At 36.7% G+C, this 20,329-nt stretch overlaps 1 long non-coding RNA gene across 1 annotated transcript; it reads right to left on the reverse strand.

The window, feature by feature from the left end:
• Nucleotides 1-3,786: 3,786 nt before the first annotated feature.
• LOC148783915 (uncharacterized) lies at nt 3,787-19,732 on the reverse strand. The gene is made up of 2 exons (XR_016059755.1): nt 19,311-19,732; nt 3,787-4,377 (listed from the first exon to the last, which is right to left on the reverse strand). It is a non-coding gene; the product is annotated as an uncharacterized LOC148783915 (long non-coding RNA).
• Nucleotides 19,733-20,329: the final 597 nt, after the last annotated feature.

Genomic DNA, 20,329 nt, shown 5'->3' on the forward strand with positions numbered 1-20,329 from the left:
AATGATCCTATGAGACTCCCCCACACCCATATGTGTAGGACCCCAAATGATCACCATTAAATTTGACACAGATCTCTAGAAAAATCAAATCCCACACACATGTGATAACTTTTCTAGAGATCTGTACCAAATTTAATGACGATCGTTTGGAGTCCTACACACATGGGTATGAGAGGGTCTCATAGGATCATTACTCATTAGTTATATATTATATATAATATATAACATAAGCATAATGTAATACATAATATAATATATTATATAATATATTTTATTAATGTATATTTGTATAATATATAACATATAATACAATATTTATTATAATATAATATAAGATATTTATATATTATATAGTATAATATAAGATATTTGTATATTATGTATATAATACTTATATTTTTATTTGTTATATTATATATAATATTCATTTAATATAATAAATATATTATTTATAATATAATAATATATAATATATAATAAATATATAGTAATATTACATATAACATGTTATCAATATATAGTATATAATATAAATTATATTAATAAAATAAATATAAATATATACTATTAATAATACTAATATTATGTATTTATATTATGTATAGTGAATAGTGATCAACAAAAAGGTTTTGAGAGTAAGTTCCTACCCTCCCCCCCTCCCCCCGGAACTTAATCTTTCAGTTTTTAACAAAAGAATGAGACCTTTTGTTAAAAGATTAGTTTTTGAACTTTTCATAAAAAGTAGGAAACAAATGTAGAACGTTATACTTTCTGAAAGAATAATTACAGAAAAACAAACACGTCCTAAGTGAAGTTCAAATTGAAAGATAAGACGTTCAAATTGAAAGATACTTTCATGGTATGAAAATATTATGTTTATTATGTTTTTTTTGTTACTTTGAAATAGTGGAGGAAAATGTTGGTTTTTTTGTTTGAAAAATACTTGTGTGTATTTTGAAACAATAACATGGTTTTGTGGCTTTTCGTAAGTCGTATTTTATAGAGAGAGTAAGCTATGGGTTTTCTGTCCCATTGAAGAGGAGAGAGTTATATAAGCAGTATTTAAGAGTAGGCATTCACATGCAATTGAGACTAGTACAAAGGTGAAAGAGATGGTGCATGTGCGGAGCATGCAAAACGTGTGACGCATACACGCTACGTGCGAGATCATTCACCAAAGTGCAATGCACACTATTACTAATACATTTTCAATTTTGGGATATAGTTAACACTCATTTGATGTAATTATGTATATACTGTTACGTAGCCAACCCCAATTAGTTGGGAAAAAGCTTTGATGTTGATGATGTATACATTGTTACATGTAATTGAGACTACTCATATAATAGGTCTCCTTTATGTACCCTCATATTAGTGCTTTAAAATATAGAAGAAGGTGTCAAATGGTCTGGATCGGCCAAATCTGCAGGATTCAGATCAGTGTAATTGGCAATCTAGCCAAAAAAAAAAACAGAAGGAAAAAAAAGAAAGGAGAGATCTTCTTCTTGTTCACCGCCCCAGGGTCCCTTTCGAGTGTTCGGCTCGATAGCTTTTTGTTTCCAACTCTTGGGTTCCTTTCAGATTTTAAGCCCAATGGATTTATTTATTTATTTATCACCCTAGAATTCCTTTTAGGTATTCAGCCCGGTTGCTTTTTTTCCAACACTTGGGGTTCCTTTCGGATCTTCAGCCCAACTAAACTTTTTCTTTATTTTTGAAGAAGATGATGAAGGAGAAGGAGAAGAGTCAGTGGTGCTTATTATTATTATTATTATTATTATTATTATTGTTATTTTCTAGTATTTCACTTTAAGACTATGCAAGAATTTAATCATCTTTTCCCTATCCAGGTGGCAGGGAAGTTCTAATATTAGTTATCCTCTTATTTCCCTTGCCTCAGGTTGGCATCCAATATCTCTTTGACAATGGTCATCGAGTTCCCCTTGGATTTATCTTTTGAATTGCCCTACTTGAACCTTGATTTGGGACTAAGAATCACTTATAGTTTTTAATCCCTCAATCTTTTGCGTGGACGAACAAGCTCATTAGGTTTTTTTCGTTAATGAGATAATTTATGTTACTCATTACGCGTTAATGCCTTTTGAAGTTTGAGGCGTGAATATCCCATTTAGCTTTTTACAAGGGGTGCATGATCACCCAACTCCTTTTTGATTGTCTATTTTCTTCAAAATTTTGTGTTTATTTTAAAGAGTTAATTCCGTACTAGGCTTCTTTCCAGTGCTTAAGCTCGAGTGAGACTCTCGTATAAGAAAATCGACTGAGTTAACATTGGGTACCTTATGGTACGTTAGGAGTTAACAAACAAGGGCTCAATCTCATTAACTGCGCCTGTTGTGCCCTCTTCATGAGATGATATTGCCTATATTGGGTAGTTTGATGGGGTGCCCCTGCAGGGCTTTCTGTTCCATTACGAACTTGTTCTTCATGAGATGAACTTTCTTGATATGGAGGTGCCCCGGTTATCAGAATTATGCTTATATCGTTAATGACTTCTAGAGAGCCTGCCTCTTGAATTTTCAATATCCAGTTCTTCATCCCAAATTGGTGGATCGTTCAATAAATCCTGCGAAGGTGGTTCGGGAGGTCATCTTAGAACTTTTAGAAGGTCATCATTCCTTAGTGGTTCTGATTCTCGGGATGATAAGTTTTCTTCAAAAAATTGTTCTTTTATTTCTTCTTGATTAACTATCCTCGAACTAGCATTATCTCTGTGATTTTAGGAATCACTAGTTTTGGAGCTTTTGACCGAGCTTATGCATGGGTTCATCTTGGATCCCTTGAGAGTTTAATTCACCATCCCACGTGTGTAGGTCATCTTCTATTACATTCACTTGAAATGATAGGTTAAAAGGATCATCAATGGGAGTGAATTCCTTTAGCATGAAAATCTACATCCTCCATGTGTTTGAGTAAGTTTTAGTCTCTTCTCGTGCCTGGTTTGTGGAAGGGTCCATTTTCTCGATCAAGTTCACCTCTCTTTCTTGAGAAGGTTCCTCAAGTCAAATCCTCATTCCCTTCTCCTTCTTGTGGAGGGTCGACTATAATTAGGTTATGAAAGACTCTGGCCTCATCCTCCTTGGCTTGCTCATATCACAATACTCCTTCAAGCATATCGTCAAAAGAGAAAGGGACCGCTGAAGAAGGTGACATATTCTGAAATCATATTCTCTAATGTCATGCTTACCTTCGCAGATTCAGGGAGTGGGATTTTAATGACTCACATAACAGCCTCTTTGAATCTTGTTATAAATTCAAAAGGAGACTCTTGACTTTTGTTTGGTGGATATCAACTCACCAAGAGTAATGGGTCTTGGCCCTGCCCCACAATAGCGGAAGGAAAATTGCCTAAACATTTCGTCATGAGTTGCTTAAGGGTTATCCTTTATAAATCTCTGGTGCCATTGTTTAGGGTATTTTGTGACACTTATATCCTCGATGCGCATAAGGAGGAACCAATCATGACTTAGGCTAGTAGGTACCAAAAGTGCATGTGGACCATGGAAGTGCTGTAAAAATAAACCCCAATCTGGAGCAGACTTTTGAAAGGCAATAGATGGTTCCCAAAAAGCATATAGAGGTAGCACTTGACTCCCTAAGAACACCCGCTAAGTTTCGTCGCGATCCGACGACGTTAAAGTGGATCACAGACAAAACCAGTTTTCAAGTTCGGCCTCTAGCATGCTGAAAATGTACCCCATCACCGGAGCTTCAGATAAACACTAGACCACTTCCATTGCATTCGAAAGGTTTGAAAACCCCCAAATATCAAATTTCAACTCATTCGGACATTTCTTGACCATTTTGTGACCAACTTACCAAAAAAGGGTAGGTTACATACTATTCTGGTGCACCCTTAGTGAACCAGTTTCCATACAGTATAATATGATTTCGAGATCATCTTTGGAAGGTCATAACTTCTTCATCTTAAGCCGGATCAAGCTCAAATTTCTAGAGGATCTTCATCTCGTTGTCGCGCACGTTTTGATATGCAGCATGACCCATGACATGACACGAGACGAAAGAAATCTTAGAGAGAAGCAGCTTAATAAAACTCATGTTTTATAAATTTTTGCAAAGAAGAGATCCCTTCGATCAAACGGTTATATCATGATTCCCCGACCTTGGATTGACTTGAAAAAGGGTCTCTGCAGCCGTGACGTTCAGGGCTTTGATTCAAACCAAACATCATACCTGATAAGTGATCGAAAAGGCTGTAATTCGAGGTTGCAAGAAAGGGTCTTTTCTGGCGACCGGAATCCATTTTCCGACAAAATTCTCCAATTGTAAAAGTGGCGGTCCGGTCATCAAAACGAGCCATTCTTATCACCAAACAATCATAACAACGTCCTCGTCGTTCTACGATAGAAAGAACAAAGCAAAACGTCAAGAAATGAGCGAAATCTAAAATCTAATAACACAAAATTCTCATCTTTTGTCAGATTTTGTTGAAGGCTTGAGACTTCGATTAACGAATTAAAGAGCATATCAAAACGACCGCCTCGTCGAGACCATCACTTTCGCGACATTCTTTTTGCCGGAAGGTTGCCAAAAAGACCCGAAACTGGCCTCGAATGACGGCCATAGCCTATGGCCCCTTTTTGGGGACCATCTTACCATTTTCGAGATTGTGGGTAAGGGCAAAATAATCATTTTGCCCCAAAAACGGGATGCAAATTTAATTCATAAAAAATGTATTTTTTAACAATTTTAGTTAGTTTTGAGTATCCACCCTTGTTTTCAAGGGAGTACTATATAAGCACATGTAACCCTAAGTTCAAGAGAGGAGAAATTAATGAGATTTTAGCCCCTAAGCTCAAGAATCAATTATGTTTCCTTTGGTTTTACAATAATTTTCCCTATCCCTTTCATCCAAAGAGAGGAGAGAGAAATTTTTCTCCATAAGTCACTATCCCTAGAACTCCTCACTTGGAATCTTACACTTTGCACTTGGAACTCTTCACTCCCAACTTAGCCACCGATTCGGTCCTAGGATCCCACTAGGGAACTCTTTTTCTTTTTCTCTTCTCTCTCGCTCTACCCTTTCTCACATTTCTCTCTCCTCCCTTTCTCACATTTCTCTCGCGTCCTCTTTCTTCTCTCTTCCCCCCTCTCTCTCTCTTCTCTCTCTCTCACGGTCGAACGGGCTGACCCGCCCTCTTTCTCTCTTCTCTCTCTTCCCTCTCTCTCTTCTCCCTCTCTCTTTCTCATGGTTAATGGAGCCCACCCTCTTTCACTTCCTCTCTCTTCTCTCTCTCATAGTCGATCGGGCTGACCCGCCCTCGTTCTCTCTTCTCCCTCTCTCTCTCTCCCTCACGGTTGATTGCGCCGACCCGCCCTCTTTCTCTCTTCTCCCTCTCTCTCTTCCTCTCTGTCTCTCCCCCTTACGATTGATTAGGTCGGTGGCTTCTCTCTTCTCTCTCTTCCTCACGATTGATTGGGCTAACGACTTCTCTCTTCTCTCTCTCTCTCTCTCTCTCTCTCTCTCTCGTTTATGCTCAATCAGACCGTTAGCCCACTCCCTTTCCATCTCCTTTATATTTCTCTCTCCCTTTCCCTTCTCTTCTTCTCCCTCCCTTCTCTTCTCTTTCTTCTTTCTCTCACTCGACCGAGCTGACATCTCTTCTCTTCTCCTCTCTCCTATCCCTCTGTTCTCTTCTCTTTTCTCTTTTCTTTCTCTCTCTCACTCGACCGAGCCGGTGGCTTCCCCTCTTCTCCTCTCTCTTCTCCCTCCCTTCGCTTCTCTTTTCTCTCTCTTACTTAATGGAGCCACCGACCCACTCCTCTCTCCCCTCTCTCTATTGAGCTAACGGCTAAGCCACCGGCCCACTCCTCTCTCTTTCTTGTACGCACTGGCTTCTTGCCTCTTATCCCCTCTCTCTATCTTCTCTCTTTCTTCCTCTCTCTCCCCATCTTGCTCTGTCTCTCTCTCCTCTCAGCCCACTCCTCCTCTCTCTCGCTCTCCCTTTCTCGCTCCTCTCTCTCCCTCTCTCTCGTGCTCTCCCTTTCTCTCTCTCTTCTTCTTTGCTACCTCTCTCTCTCTCAGCCTCTCTCTTTTGGCCTCCCTCTCTCTCTCTCAACTCCTCTATCTTTCTCTCTCCCTCTCTCTCGTGCTCTCCCCTTTTCTCTCTCTTGTTCTTTGCTACCTCTCTCTCCCTGCCTCCCTCTCTCTCTCCCTCTCTTGCCCTCTCTCCATCTCGTTCTTCTTCTCTCTCTCTCTATCAGTCTCCCTCTCGCACTCCCTTTCTCTTGCCCTCTCCCTCTCTCACGTTCTCCTTTTCTCTCTCTTTAGCCTTCTCTCTTTCTTTCTTTCTGCTCTCTCTCTTCCTAGATCTTCTCCCTTGGCCTTTCTCTCCCCCTCTCTTGCCCTCTCTCTCACGTTATCCCTTTCCCTCTCTTTCTTTCTTCTCTTCTCTTTCTTATTATCTCTTTCATCCTCTATTCCCTCTTTGTTCTCTCTTAAAACCCTTCCTTCTCTCTCCCATCTCTTGTGAAATTCTTCAACACCCACACCATCTCTTCGACCATCATCTCTCCCATAACATTTGAACATACTGATTCATTTCATTAACATTTTATTCATTCATATGCCTAGATGAGACCATTTGATGAAAACAACGTCGAAAGGCTGTTGAATTAACAAATGGACTTGTATCATCCACATGCATACTTCTCTAATGACAAGTCAGAGTCTTCTGATCCACTTGTCTGGCAATCTTACGTGTGTGTGTTCGTGAGCCACAAAGTGCAAATCAAGGGGGCTAAAGCCGAACCAGTCTCAGACGATGGGGGCTTTCCGTCGTGATCTAAGAGGGAGCCCACAAAACGCCCGAGCGTGTCATGAACCCGCCGTGAGGTATGTCCAACCTCACACTGCACAATCCTCTCTCACCAGTTGGCACCTACCCGGACGTGCTCCCCACGCATGTTGCGGTCCTCGAGAGAGCAATCTCGAGTCAGACCCAAACCCGGCTCCCCACGTTGTCTCACGACCTGCCGAGATTGAGGCACACAACCACCCACATCAGGGGCTCTTCTGATAAGCCATGTGAGAACTGACCTTAAGTTGGTTCGGTAGGTCTTGCAGTGTATGGACCATTAATAGGTAGGTGTTGATGTGTGCCTCAGGGTCATCTTTTTCCGAAAATTTGTCTCTGAATTATGGCATCACAAACCCTACTGGAAGATTTTCTAGGTGTCCTGGAGTTTTTTGTACATAGGCGTTAGGAGCTGAGAAATCTCATATTCCATTTTCTCTAAAAAGTCTTGGAAGCATTTCACCTGGGTGAATTGAGCCGTTGTTATAATAGTGACCTAGCTCAGTTGTATGACCTGTTGGACCTGGATTTGCAGTATATTGCTTGCATAGATTGGCTGTTGGGCCCATGTAGCAGTTACCTCAAGGATTGAGGCTAGGGAGTGTAGTGAACTTGGTGTGCCGATTATCCGCTTATAGACTCACCTGGGTTTAACTGGGTCTCAATTGATCCATTACTTGGATTTTGCATTATGTGGCCACACAAGAAGGCCTGCAGGATAGGATCACCACTTGACTGGGATGGACGACTTGAGCGGCTATGATGACTAAACATCTGACCTTGGGTGGCTAGGTCTACCTACCCTTGACCTTGACTGAATGATCTATCCCTAGGGTTAGGGTGTTCTCTTGTCCAAGCACTGGACTGAAAGAGTGAAGGAAGGCCATAACTAATGCAAGATGGAGTATGCCTTCTAAGCAGTCTTGAGCTCGAGTGATGACTAGAATTAGACCCCTTGTCCATAGTGGGTTGGATTGGTAGGCTAACACCCTTAGGGTTTTATTGATTGAGCCAACATCTTGGAGGTGGCCTTTAGCTTGAGCTTCTAACTTGACTTGCCTAGATTGACTACGCTGGATGGTGTACCCTCTGTTTAGCAGGTCTTAAGAGAAGGCATGCACATTAAGATTGTCACGATATCGAGTTAGCTCAAGACCTTTACCTTTATTGGTGCTGGGTTACTTGGGTAGACTTTCTTTAGTTATGTATGAACCACTTGCCCATTAACTGGCTGATTGCTAAGACTGGAATGTTGGGCTACTAATTGAACAATAGGGTTAACCTGGCTGAGATTGGCTGCCTCAGAAGTCTAGACTGAGGCCTCACTCTTGGTGTGCTGACTGGATTTGAGACTAATCCCCATATCTTGGAGAATTGCCCCTGACCTAACCCCTTTACTGTTCAGGGTATTACAGACCCTATTAACCTATTGGCTCGTGGCTTCCAAATGATGGTCATGAGGGTAGCTTGGACCGCTAGGTATGGTTCTATATGGGTTGAGATGGCTCACTGACATGAGTGCTATGGATTTGTGAGGGAGCACTGTGACAGTGCCTCTTAGATTGACTAGGTTCTCTAGATCTAGACTGGGCTGGAGCCATAGGGTTAGACCTTGCTTTGCTTTGATCTTGGGTTATGACTCCTAGACTTGTGCTAGACTAAAAAGGTTGGCCCTAGCTTGGGCTTGGACCTAGATTAGGCTTTGACTTGAACCTAATTGGACCTAGTTGGACTAAGCCTCAAACCTAGCTAGACCTAAACTGAATACATGTTAAACTGAGGCCTAGGCTAAGGGTGAGTCTTGTTTAGACTTATGGACAGAATTGAAGTCGAATCCTGGTTTGGACCTAATTCAAGAGTCAGTCTTAACTGGGCATGAGCTTTGTCCTAGGCCTAGAAAGACCTGGGTCGTGACTTAATGGACTTAGGTTTGAACCCTAAACTAAGGTGAACTTAGTCTAATTCGCGAGGCAACTCTATACTTGGACCTAGACTGAGATCTAGACTAGATGGGTACAAGTCTTAGCTCAGACTGAGAGGGGGCCTATGTTCGGACCTGGGCATGAACCTAGTTCAGACCTGGGCTAGGCTGAGTACAAGCTTAGACTTGGACCCAGAAGGTTTTATCTCGGACTAGAAGTTGATTCGGACCTAGATCTAAAACCAATCAACTCATATAAGCAAACAATACAGTTAAAAACTTTGCCCCAATTTATGGGTAGGCTCGGTCTGAATGGGTTCCTAACTATTGAAATGCGGCTAGGCTGAGTAGGTCCCCATGTAGGTCCTGATCACCTGTTAAAAGAATCAACCAGGTCCTACTATGTGTGGAGTTACTTTGAGGCTCATGATTACGGAGGGGGGCACTCACAGTTAAAGTTACATGAATCCCAACCGTCTCGGCTCTCAATGCTAGGTTCCCCTCATGACAGTTAATGCCGGATTTTGGGGGTTTTTGAAAAATTTTGTTGGTTTCTCGTGCGTCCCTAGTCCGTTGTGTGCAATGGGATGTAAAGGAGCACGCAAGTGAAAAGAAAGTGGCAAGCAAGCAAACACACAAGAAAGAAATGTGAGCACTTGGCACGATTCGTGCCAAGTGAGGTATGCTTCGTTTCAGATTTTAACCGATCGAAAGCACAGTTGAGATGTAGGGGTAACCAACCCCTAAGAAGGTATGTAGTTAATAAACGTAGAACCAGACACAGCTCGTGCCTAGTTGAGCGCGCTCCTAGTCGAGGGTGATTCGATCCGGGCACAATTAGAGAAAGAGTTTAGGTGACCTTGAAATTTTTTTTAACCCCCTTTTTCTTAAATGAAAAGAGAAAGAAGCAGTAAATGCTGAATTACAAGCAAAGAAATGAAAGAGTTTTTTTTTTTTTGACGAATTTTTTTTTTTTAAAAAAAAAAGAAGGAGACGCCTTAAAGGTGATTTTTTTAAAAAATAAAGATTCCCTCTTCTTCTTTTTTTTTTAGAAAATGAAGTGGCAACACAACTTTTGTAGCAAAAGTGATTTTTTTAAAAACAAAATAATCTTTTATTTTATTTTATTTTTTCCTTGCAAAGCAAATTTTCCTTTTGAATATGAGAAATGCATTAAAAGTTTTTTTTTTAAAGCAAGATGTCCTTAAAAAGATATTTTTTTTATTACAAGGACGCTTAAAAAAGTGTTAATTCTTTTCTTAGAAAAGTGAAAAAAAATTTAAATGAAAATGGTTAAAGATGCATTTTTTTTTTTAATCAAAAAGATGGCCTTAAACACCCACTTTTTTTTTTTTTTTGAAAGGAAAAGACTTCTAAAAAAAGTTTTTTTTTAATTTTATGAAATTAGTTTTTTTTTTTTTTTTTTTGTATGAGAACTTTTTTGTTTTTTTCTTTTTGAAGCAAAGAGTTTTTTTTTTAATTCGAAAGGTAAAAATACTTTTTAAAGAAGATAGAGTCAATGGAGTTTTAAATTATGCAGATAGGACTTAAAAACAACGATAAGATCAAAGAGATAATATCAAGTCAAATAAGATCATGTCCAACATAGAAAGATAAGAGAAGAGAAAATCTAGTCTAATATGCAAGATATGGATAAAAAAAAAACAAATCTAAACTATGTCTACGGATAAAACAAGAGATAAAATAATTTAAAATGTAATATATTTAGCGACAAAGAGAAAACAAAAGTAAAATCTAATATATTTGAATGCCATTATAATGCAGAGGAGGCTATCAAAATAGAGATGAAATGGAAAGGCTAACTATTGAAGACACATTTTTTATATATATTTATATATTAGAGAGAGTTTAGAGAGTGGAAAGTGTGGTTGATGAAAGCACCATGCACAAAAAAAAAAAACAAAAAAAAAAAGCAGGGGTAAAACGAAGGCCCAATATGAGCATCCGTCTATTTTATTGACAAGCGGTTAAAATAAAGGAATTGGGTTGAGGAGAGATGAAGCCAAAGTTTTCCAAGGGATTTTATTTTATTTTATTTTTGTTTTAAGAATCAAAACACCCACACCAAAAAAATTCACGAAAACCAAAAAAAAGAGACTATGTAGAAAAAACCTGGTAGAAGAAGGCGCAGCTGGCGTCTCGCCCAAAGAGAAAGGAATTTGAGTTGCTTTTGTGAATAAAGATAATTATGCACCCAAAAACCTCTTTCCCTATTCTTAACGTGCTCCTCACAAAGAATAGAGATGTTCAATTCCCTTGTCTTGTTTGATTTGAAATTATCAATAGTTTTGTTTAACTTTTTTGTTGATATTTTTTTAAAAAATTTTATGCCAAGAAAGATTTTTATGGTCGAGATTTTTAGGGTACCATTTTATTTATCTTGTTTACTCGCATCATCTAGCTCTAAGATATACGTGGCTTAAGTGTTTTAAGATTTATTTATTTATTTATTTTGTTTTTTTATTGCAAAGCAATATTTAGGTTTTAACTTAATAACTACACTTTGGTCACATGGGTGAAATCCGTAGATTATCATAGATTTGTCGATTTTATTTCGGACTTTTTTATTTGAATTCACTATAATTTTGTTGACTTTATGCTTTTATGTTTCATTTTAATTTTTGCCAAATTTGGGGATAGAGGTGAAATCTGTCGATCCCCAATAATTTCTCGATTTTCATTCAAACTTTCTTTATTTCATTTTAAATTTCTCATAATTTTGCTGATTTTATAGATTGGTGTGCCTTTTTATTTTTTAAAGCACAAGAATATCCATGACTAGGTTTTTTGAGGTATCATTTTATCCGACTCAATTCTTTGTATTATCTGCTATATCTAGGTCATAATTTAATGACTAGATTTTTGGGTCAAGAGTAAAATCCGTATATCCTCATTTTTTAGTTGATTTTATTTCCTCTTTTAGCTGTGTAATTTAAAATGATATATATTTTTATTGACTTAATTGGTACATTTTTATTTTTATAATCATAAAATGTAGTTTATGACTTGAGTTATTTCAGGCTTGAGTTATTTCAAGTGTCATTTTATTTGCCCAAGTTCTTTGTATTGTTGAGCATAAGGTATGTATTAAGTCAATAACTAGACTTTGAGCGTATCTTATGCTCTAAGTCAAGGGCTATATTGGTTCTAATCCTGGTTTGGACCCAATTCAAGAGTTGGTCTTAACTGGCATGAGCTTTGTCCTAGACTTAGAAAGGCCTGGGTCTTGACTCGATGGACTTAGGTTTGAATCTTAAACTAAGGTCAACCTAGTCTAGGTCTAGGGTCAACTTTGAATGTAGACCTAAGCTTTGACCATGCTAGATAGATCTTGCTAGACTCAATGGGTTTCTATTTGAACCCTGAGCTAAGATGAACGTAGTCTAATTCGAGAGGCAACTCTATACTTGGACCTAGACTGAGATCCAGACTAGATGGGTACGAATCTTGGCTCGGACTGAGAAGGGGCATATGTTCGGACCTGGGCGTGAACCTGGGTCAGACCTGGACTAGGCTCGATACAAGCTTGGACTTGGATCAAGAAGGTTTCAACTCGGACCATAAGTGGATCCGGACCAAGATCTAAAACCAATCAACTCAGATAAGCAAACAATGCACTCGGAAACTTTGCCCTAAACTATGGGTAGGCTTGGTCTGAGTAGGTTCCTAACTATTGAAATGCGGTTAGGCTGAGTAGGTCCCCACGTAGGTCCTGGTCACCTATTAAAAGAATCAACCAGGTCCTACTATGTGTGGAGTTACTTTGAGGCTAAGGAATACAGAGGGGCACTCACAGTTAAAGTTACCCGAATCCCAATCACCTCAGCTCTCAATGCTAAGTTACCCTCACGACAGTTAATGCCGGATTTTGGGGGGTTTTTTAAAATATTTTTTGGTTTCTCGTGCTTCCCCAGTCCGTTGTGTGCAATGGGGTGTAAAGGAGCACGTGAATGCAAAGAAAGTCGCAAGCAAGCAATCACACAAGAAAGAAATGTGAGCACTTGTCACGATTCGTGCCAAGTGAGGTATGCTTCGCTTCGGATTTTAACCAACCAAAATCACAGTTGAGATGTAGTGGTAAGCAACCCCTAAGAAGGTATACAGTTAATAAACGTGGGACCAGGCACAGCCCGTGCCTAGTTGAGCACGTCCCAAGTCGAGGGTGATTCGATAAGGGCACAATTAGAGAGAGAGTGCAGCTGACCCTGAATTTTATTTTTAACCCCTTTTCTTTAATGAAAGAGAAATAAGCGGCAAATGCCAAATTACAAGCAAAGAAATGAAAGAGATTTTTTTTTTTTGGACAGTTTGTTTTTTTTTAGAAAAAAAGAGGGAGACACCTTAAAGGTGCTTTTTTTTTTTTTAAGTGAAGATTCTCTCTTCTTCTTTTCTTTTTAGAAAATGAAGTGGCTTTTAAAAAAAAATGCAACTTTTGTAGAAAAAGTGGTTTTTTTTAAAAAAATAATTCTTAATTTTATTTTATTTTTTCCTTGCAAAGCAAATTTTCCTTTTAAATATGACAAAGGCATTAAAAGTTTTTTTTTTAAAGCAAGATGACCTTAAAAACATATTTTTTTTTATTACAAAGAGGCTTAAAAAAGAGTTAATTCTGTTCTTAAAAAAGTGAAAAGAAAATTTTAAATGAAAATGGTTAAAGATACATTTTTTTTCTTTTTTCTTTTTTAAATAAGAAAGATGACCTTAACTATCCACTTTTTCTTTTTTCTTTTTTTTTTTGAAAGGAAGAGACTTCTAAAAAAAAGTTTTTTTTTTTTTTTTTGAAAACTTAAAAGTTTTTATTTCTTTTTTTATTTATTTAGTAGAAGATAGGTTTTTGTTTATTTATTTTTGAAACAAAGAGTTTTTTTTTTTTTTTAATTCGAAAGGTAAAAATACATTTTAAAGAAGATAGAGTCACGGAAGTTTTAAATTATGCAGATAGGACTTAAAACAAAGATAAGATCAAATATATAATATCAAGTCAAATAAGATCAAGTCCAACCTAGAAATATAAGAGAAGAGAAAATCTAGTCTAATATGTAGGACATGGATAAAGCAAAAGACAAAGAACTAAAAATCTAATCTATTTTTACGGATAGAACAAGAGATAAAATAATTTAAAATCTAATCTATTTAGAGATTAAAAAAAAAGCAAAAATAAAATCTAATATATTTGAATGTCATTCTATTGCAGAGGAGGCTAACTATTGAAGATACCTTCTTGACACCGCCCACTTCTTTTTATATATATATATATATATATATTAATTAGAGAGTGGAAAGTGCGGTTGATGAAAGCACCACGCACAAAGAAAGGACAAATGAAGGCCCAATATGAAGATCCGTCTATTTTATTGACAAGCGGTTAAAATAAAAGAATTGAGGTAAGGAGAGATGAAGCCAAAGTTTCCCCAAGGAATTTTTTGTTTTTTTTTAAAAAAAATCAAAACACCCACAACAAAGAAATTCACGAAAACCAAAAAAAAGAAACTATGTATAAAGCAATTGCGACTCGCTCGAATCGACACGGGAATCGACCCGTGTCGATTCTTGTATAATACTGGGATTCATTCTAGAGGAGAATCGCTGATGTTCATATGTTCTAAGCAGCGGTCACCCCGTAACACGAATCGACACGGGAATCGGTGTCGATTCTTGTATAATACTGGGATTCATTCTAGAAGAGAATCACCGATGTTCATATGTTCTAAGCAGCGGTCACCCCGTAACGAATTGACATGAGAGACGAATTGATATGAGCATCGGTGTCGATTCTTGTATAATACTGGGATTCGTTCTAGAGGAGAATCGTCGATGTTCATATGTTCTAAGCAGCGATCACCCAGTAAGTTCTAAGCAGCGGTCACCCCGTAACGAATCGACATGAGAATCAATGTCGATTCTTGTATAATACTGGGATTCATTCTAAAGGAGAATCACCGATGTTCATATGTTCTAAGCAGCGATCACCCAGTAAGTTCTAAGCAGCGGTCACCCCGTAACGAATTGACATGAGAATCGGTGTCGATCGATTCTTGTATAATACTGGGATTCATTCTAGAGGAGAATCGCCAATGTTCATATGTTCTAAGCAACTGTCACCTTGTAATACTGGGATTCTGTCACCCCGTAATACTGGGATTCATTCTAGAGGAGAATCGTCGATGTTCATATGTTCTAAGCAGCAGTCACCCCGTAATACTGGGATTCATTCTAGAGGAGAATCGTCGATGTTCATATGTTCTAAGCAGCTGATTCATTCTAAAGGAGAATTGCCGTAATACTAGGATTCATTCTAGAGGAGAATCGCTGATGTTCATATGTTCTAAGCAGCGGATTTATTCTTGAGGAGAATCGCTGATGTTCATATGTTCTAAGCAACGGTCACCCCGTAATACTGGGATTCATTCTAGAGGAGAATCGTCGATGTTCATATGTTCTAAGCAGCGGTCACCCAGTAAGTTTTAAGCAGTGGTCACCCCTGGGATTCATTCTAGAGGAGAATCGCCGATGTTAATATGTTCTAAGCAGCGGTCACCCAGTAAGTTCTAAGCATCAGTCACCCAGTAAGTTCTAAGCAGCAGTCACCCCTGGGATTCATTCTAGAGGAGAATCGTCGATGTTCAATTGCTCTAAGCAGCGGTCACCCAGTAAGTTCTAAGCATCGGTCACCCAATAATACTGGGATTCATTCTAGAGGAGTTCTAAGCAGCTGTCATCACCCCGTAATACTGGGATTCTGTCACCCCGTAATACTGGATCCATTCTAGAGGAGTTCTAAGCAGCGGTCACCCCGTAATATTGGGAATTGCTGCATCGACCACGATTCTAGAGGAGAATTGCCGAATACTGGGATAAGTTCTAAGCATCGATCACCGTGTAATACTGGATTCATTCTAGAGGAGTTCTAAGCAGCGGTCACCCCGTAATACTGAGAATTGCTGCATCACCCACGATTCTAGAGGAGAATTGCCGAATACTGTGATATTGGGAATTGCTGCATCGCCCACGATTCTAGAGGAGAATTGCTGAATACTGGGGTTCATTCTAGAGGAGTTCTAAGCAGCGGTCACCCCGCAATACTGGGAATTGCTGCATCGCCCACGATTCTAGAGGAGAATTGCCAAATACTGGGATATTGGGACTTGCTGCATCGCCCACGATTCTAGAGGAGAATTGCCGAATACTGGGATTCATTCTAGAGGAGTTCTAAGCAGCGGTCACCCCGTAATACTGGGAATTGCTGCATCGCCCACGATTCTAGAGGAGGATTGGGAGAATTGCTGATTTTGAACTGTAAATTGCCCACATTTTTAGAGGAGAATTGCGGACGATTATAGAGGAGAATTGCCGAATACTGGGATTCATTCTAGAGGAGTTCTAAGCAGCGGTCACCCCGAAATACTGGGAATTGCTGCATCGCCCTATAATCGCTGCATCGCTCACGATTCTAGAGGAGGATTGGGAGAATTGCCGATTTTGAACTGTAAATTGCTCACGATTCTAGAGGAGAATTGCCGATTTTGAACCTTAAATTGCCCATGATTCTAGAGGAGAATTGCCGATTATGAACCATAAATTTGCAGGTGTACTTCGACCCCTTTTCTTGGTCACATTAACAGTAAGGGTATTGAAGACGTATTTATAGCTTTTCAAAGTTTGTCTAACTCTTCCATGTGGGATTTGAGTCGAGTGATATAATGTTGAAACGTTATTCAATATAAATATTATTATACAAAGTTATTCAACAACCTGCAATGGGGTGTTGTGATTATTATTTACCGTGTTCTTCTTAAGATGTCTCAAGGTTGAATCTTGGGGATGTTATCTTGCATTGTTTTTAAGAAGAAAATAATATTTTTTTTTTTTGAAGAATAATTTTTTGTCTTCAAAAAAGAATAAAAAGAAGAAAATAATAATTTGTCTTCAAAAAAAAAATTAATATCATCAAAAAAATAAAACGAAAAAATACGTTTTACTTAAAAAAGGTAAGGAAAAAGTTTATATAAGATTGCAACCTTATAATGTAGAGCTACGGATGCACCTCAAAAATCCAACAGAAAAGGTTGTTTTAATGTTGAAAACTATTTTTATTTTTTGTCTTCAAAAAAAATAAAAAGAAGAAAATAATAATTCTTTGTCTTCAAAAAAAATAAAAAGAAAAAAATAATATCATCAAAAAAATAAAATGAAAAAATACGTTTTACTTAAAACAAGGTAAAGAAAAAATTTATATAAGGTTGCACCTTATAATGTAAAGTTATGAATGCACTTCAAAAATCCAACTGAAAATGTTGTTTTAATGTTGAAAAACCATTTGATTGATCATCTCAACATAAAGATGTATCACTATAAAAAATAAAAAGATTTTGAGTCTCAGAAATAATGTATCTCACAACATATTATCTGCACCGTCCATTTTCAAGATTTTCATATCTTTATAGATGTACTCGATTTTAACATTTTTTGAAATTTAAAATTTTATAATTAGATATAAAACTAGATTTTGAGATAATCCTAATAACATTTCACATCAAAATTATATACCACAACAAAATTTGAAGGTGCACCTTACCTCTACAGCTACAGATGCATCCGTATGCCAATTGCACCCAAAAGCTAATACAACATCTTCTTTTTTTCCTTGTAAAAAAAAGTAATAAAACAAGTATTTTTTGACAAAAAAATAAAATAAAAAGTATAAAAAATAAAAGGTACTTTGACAACATCATTTTCTTATTTTTTTGTAAAAAAATAAAAAGTAATACAACAAGCACAAAAAAAGGAAATACAACATCTTTTTTTTCTTGTCAAAAAAAAAAAAAAAGGTATAATACAACAAGTATTTCTTGTCAAAAAAAATAAAAAGTAATATAACAAGTATTTTTTAATGCAACCTAGGAACAACTGATGTAATTATAATTTTTATTTTTATAACATGGCAATCTTTAACATAAATTTAGGAATATTAATTTTAAGATAGGGTGCATATAATGAGACCATTTGAAATCTCTTTATGTCTCTACTAACAATCTCTTCCACTAAATTTGTTCTATAAATCTAAAAAATTAAATTTTTTAAAAATGAAAGTGTTATTTCGAAAATTGATACGCGTTCTAAAAATTTCTACATTGATAACCAAATATATTATTTTTTTATCAATTTATCTGTATTATAAATGATGTAATGTGCTATTTTTCTTACAATTGTCAATAATACATTTTATATTAGATGATATTATAAGATATTTTGAAATTGTTATTATTTATATAATAAGATAATTATAAAATGTAAACCAACAAATTCAATTTTAGTATATGATATTGTAGTTAGTTAAGTTGTAATAATTTTGGATTAGAGTTAGTTAGGTTGTGATAATTAGCAGATTAGGGTTTTCCGTCAATTCAAGATTTTAGTGGCCATTTTTTCATCGATTTAATCCATTCTTTATTGTAGTCTATGTATGATCATATGTTTTATCCATGATCGTTTTATGTTTTTTTTTTATGTGATACAAATTAAATAGTTAATATAAGTTCATACCGGGAAAGAACATCTTAATATTCACAAATTGGTAAAAAAAATAGAAATTAATAATGTAATACCTCGTATTTTTTATTGGATTTTTAAAAAACAATATTTATAAATAATTTTAATAAATTTTTTTTAAGATTCAATAAGATTAATTTGATCGATTTCTAATCCTAATCACCGATTCATCAATCGGTATGGTTTTTTGAGGTGCTTGGGACACCGATCTATTTTTAAAACCATCGGTATAAAGAACGTGGTAGAAGAAGGCGCAGTTGGCGTGTCACCCAAAGAGAGAGAAAGGAATTTGAGTTGAATAAAGATAATCATGCACCTAAAAACCTCCTACCCTATTCTTAACGTGGTCCTCACAGAGAATAGAGATAGTCACGCAACCCAAAAACTTGAGATAGTCACGCACCTAAAAACCGTCTTCGCCTTTCAGAAACACGAGAGTAACAGAAGCATATACGTGCTCTCTTCACATAAAGCAATAGAGTGAACTTTTTTTTTTTTTTTTTTTCTTCTTAAAGAAAATCTCTCTTTATTAGGGGCGTTCTTTTGAAAGCATATTTAAACCATAAAACATGCTTTTTGATAAGTATGCAAGAGAGATCACTGTAAATTTTTTTTTTTCCCCCCTTGGAAAGATGAAGAATATCAATCAGCGCAGCGGTTAACCAACTCTTTTTTTTTTTTTTTTTTTTTTTTTTTTTAAGGGGATCCGATATAAACAAAATATCAAAGCCCAATAATTTTTCTTTTTTTTTAATCAAATATTAGCCCTCAAAAAGACTTTTTTTTTTTTTTTTTCTGTGGTGCACGGATCTAGCTTGAAATGCCCCACAACGAACGCCAAACTGTTTACAGTGTAAATCGGGACAATCTCAAAATGAGATTCGACCTAATCTGAACCACAAACTGATTCTTTTTAAGAGTGATAGATAGTGAGGACAATCAAATTCTGATTTAAGGTCAGATCTACTAAGAAATGAACATACCTGCTCTCAAATCAATGGTAGAGTCGGCATTGATCCGAAATACAAACTACAACATAAAATGCAATAAAACTTATTTCATTCTAATAAAAATAAATCAATAAAAGAAAAAAAATCCAAAAAAAGTAAAAAAATACCAGACCAGATCAGCTGGCTCAGGACTCTCGAGGCGTCGAAATCTTGCCTGTATCAGGACCGGCAGAGTTTATCTCATGCGTCCTCTTTGTCTCTTTAGGTTTTTGGCTTGGATAAATGGCTCGTCTCTTCGGGTTTTGACCGGCTTGGTTGGATGGCTTGTCGTTTCAAGTTTTGACCGGCTTTGATTAGATGGCTTATCCCTTCAGCGATAGGATGGGTTTAAATTGAACCGTTATCAAGTGTAGCATATTGATTCTATCTTACATGTATCATGATATCCCTTCTTATTAATGAGCTCGTCCGTGGGGTCCCATACAGCCTTAAGAGGGCAAGCTTTTTATGTTTCGAGCTTTTTTATGTTCCCCTACAACAAAAAACTTATATATTTCTCTTTATCCAACTATTCATTCGGAATTGATGACTGAGATGGCTTCAATCACAATGTCACGACTCTATATTATTTTATTTTTAATTTTTTACAAACTATTTTGACACCAAATTTTGGACATCCACTCCTCTTTTAAACTTGCAATTGTAAAAAATATAAAATATATTCTCAATAAAATAAAATGATCAAAATAACCCTAAAAGTTTAAAAGGGTATTTAAGTCATTATATTTATCTAAAAACCATTTTTAATATTGTTTTAGGTGCGCCCCATTGAGAAGATGACATGTACCAAATTTTATACTCATGCAATTTGTTAAAAAAAAAAAATTGCTGAGGTGTCGAATCTAGATCAAATGGTAAGTAGCTCACTTGATCTAAATTGAACGGCTGGACGGGTGGGAAGTATATTTCTTCTATATTGTAGGAGAAGTATAGAAACATTTCTCTAAAAATCTTTATCATCGGGGAGCTTTTTTCCAACTATTTAGGGTCGG

This window comes from Amborella trichopoda, chromosome 1, assembly GCF_054954075.1.
Source record: "Amborella trichopoda isolate Santa Cruz 75 chromosome 1, AtrichopodaSantaCruz75HAP2 v2.0, whole genome shotgun sequence".
NCBI classification, from domain to species: domain Eukaryota; kingdom Viridiplantae; phylum Streptophyta; class Magnoliopsida; order Amborellales; family Amborellaceae; genus Amborella; species Amborella trichopoda.